Here is a 2661-nt window from a genome sequence, read left to right as displayed (position 1 = left end):
ATTGGGTCATTTGTAGAGACGTGGTTGGATCTTGAGACTGTCATACAGAGTGAAGTAAGTCAGAAAGAGAAAAACAAATATTGTATATTAACGCATATATGTGGAACCTAGAAAAATGGTACAGATGAACTGGTTTGCAGGGCAGAAATTGAGACACAGATGTAGAGAACAAACGTATGGACACCAAGGGGGGAAAGCGGCAGGCGGGTGGTGGGGTGGTGTGATGAATTGGGCAATTGGGATTCACTTGTATACACTGATGTGTATAAAGTTGATGACTTTAAGAAACTGTGTATAAAAAAATAATTTAAAAAAGGGAAAAAATTTTAAAAATAATTAAAAAAAGAAAACAAAGTACATTTACCCTTATTTTTAGAAAATGCAAATTAAACTAATATTAGTGAATAGAGGGTCATCATGTCTGCAACTGACTCTCAAATGGTTCCGAAAAAAAGAAACAGGTACATATAGCATATAAAGCATATATGGCAAAATGTTAACCTTTGGGGAATCTGGGTGAAGGATATATAAAAATTCTTTGTACTATCTTTGAAAGCTTTCTGTACACAGTACAAAGTTAGAAATAAGGAAAAAAAACTGTACATTTACCTAGAATTTTATATACAGTGAAGGTATTCTTCAAAAAGGAAGCCAAAATAAACTTTCAGAAAAACAAAACCAAAGAGAATCTAGGACTAACAGAGCAGAGTTGCAAGGGTCACCACAGGAAGTGAATCCAGCTGAAGAAAATGAGACTGGAAATAATTCTTGCCTTATATGAAGTGGTATGATATTAATTCAAGGTAGGCGAAAAGTTAAGGAAGCATATTGTAATCCCTAAAATAACCACTAGAAAACTAATTGAACCAGTGAATAATAAAATTCTATGTAGGAGATCAAATAGAATACTAAAAACAGTCAATTATTTTCACTATTTTAACAGAAAGTAAGGGAGGGGATGGAAACTAGGGACTTGAGGGCTCCTGGCCCAGTGTTCTGCCTCCTTGGTGTGGACTGGACCCTGCTGCCCCCTCAGCAGAAAATTACTAAGGAAATAAATGGCATTCTACAAAAATTGAGGCAGAAGATCAAAATCTGAGTCGTAGGCAGGTTGAATTTCGATAAAGTGCAGGTGAAGCTGGGAAATGATATGGTTAAAAAAATATGATTATGTGTTTCCAGGAAATGGCTTCATAGCGTACAAAGATGGGCAACTCTTATATAAACAGAATATTCAAGGTCACCTTGGTAAGGCCCTAATCCAAGATTTAATCAATGACTGTCTGAGCTACATTGTAGAAACCAAACTCCTGAAGAAGAAGGGGTGCTTTCATTGAAATTCTAAATGGGATGTGAATTCATCCTCTTTTGAAAGAAGCTGCAGCCCCAAAGAACACATGGAGTTCTATATGCATTATAAAGACATAAAATATAAGACAAAAATGTGTAGCAGATCTGTGGAAAGCATTTGCAAATAAAGGCCTCACCTTTTCTGTAGGAGGCCAAATCAGCTTTGAGGTCTTTTGGGATGGATAGAGAAAGAGGTATTGCCTGGGACATGTGGAAAATCATGGTTATAAGACCATTTCTTTCTTTGGAGACAAAACTGTGGCAGGTGGGAACGACCATGAGATCTTCACAGACCTGGGAACTGCAGGCCACACGAGTCTGTGCCTGAGGACACAGGAAAGATCTGTGAAGAGCTCTTGTACTAATGGTCATTTTCCCTGTGGGAAGAAGAGGGAGATAATGAGCCTGACAGGGTCATTCGGTGGCCAAACCCAAGGTCTCCCCTTCATATGCCCACATGACCCAGCCCAGGCCAGGCTCTCCACAGGGTTCAGTCAACTCATAGGGTCCTGACCGTGATATCCTCATGCAGCAGAGAAACCTCCCTCTATCCCCAAACACGTGAGGCCTTCCACCTCCAATGCCAGAAGAGAGAAGAAAAGACTTGTCAAGAATGGAGCAAAGGAATAACCCCACCAATAGACTTTATCCCCCAACTCCATATTTGCAATCACAGTATGCCTGGGCTTTGGGGAAACTTCCTATCATTCTAGAAAGAACAAATGTGCCGGGACCCTCCCTCTTCATGGGTCCTGTGGTAAATGTAACAGATATTTATGTTTGGACCCCCTGCATCAATAACAGAAAGGGGGATTTGTGATGAGAAAGAAAGGACAGGACAATTACAATGATTCAACCCTGGGACAAAAGTCTAAAAAACACTTTCTGAAATGAAGCTCCCTCCTGAGTGTCAGTTTGATGGGGCTTTGAAACTGAGAAGAACGTGATCACTGTGGTGGTATTCAGTTAAGTGACTCTGTACAATCTTTCTTTTCCAATCCTGCTTCCTATTTGTGAGGTGCAGACCTCAGTACGGGCTGCCGACAGATGACTGGCCAAGTGACCACTGACCCCAAGTAGTTTGCACTCAGCTCTCCCAGAAGGCAGATCAGCTCTGTATCCACTACACCTTGAATACCCTGGCTGGTTCTCGGCAACCACGGAGATGGGAGGAAATAGAAACCAACAACCCCTGGTTAGAGAACTGGCACCAGCAGAACTGTCCTTCCCTTGGATGTAGGTTCTGATCCCAGGTCTGGAGAAACTAACTTGGGATGTTAAATTTTACTAAAAGTATCTTCTTATTGGACC

The 2661-nt window shown here is 40.8% G+C and overlaps 1 pseudogene; it reads left to right on the top strand.

The window, feature by feature from the left end:
* The first annotated feature begins 958 nt into the window (after positions 1 to 958).
* Positions 959 to 1715, top strand: LOC115857586 (phosphomannomutase 2-like; annotated as a pseudogene).
* The last annotated feature ends 946 nt before the right edge of the window (positions 1716 to 2661 follow it).

The sequence above is a fragment of the Globicephala melas genome, chromosome 4 (assembly GCF_963455315.2).
Source record: "Globicephala melas chromosome 4, mGloMel1.2, whole genome shotgun sequence".
NCBI lineage: Eukaryota > Metazoa > Chordata > Mammalia > Artiodactyla > Delphinidae > Globicephala > Globicephala melas.
The sequence above is the reverse complement of the archived record's forward strand: the minus strand, read 5'-3'. Positions and strand labels throughout refer to the sequence as shown.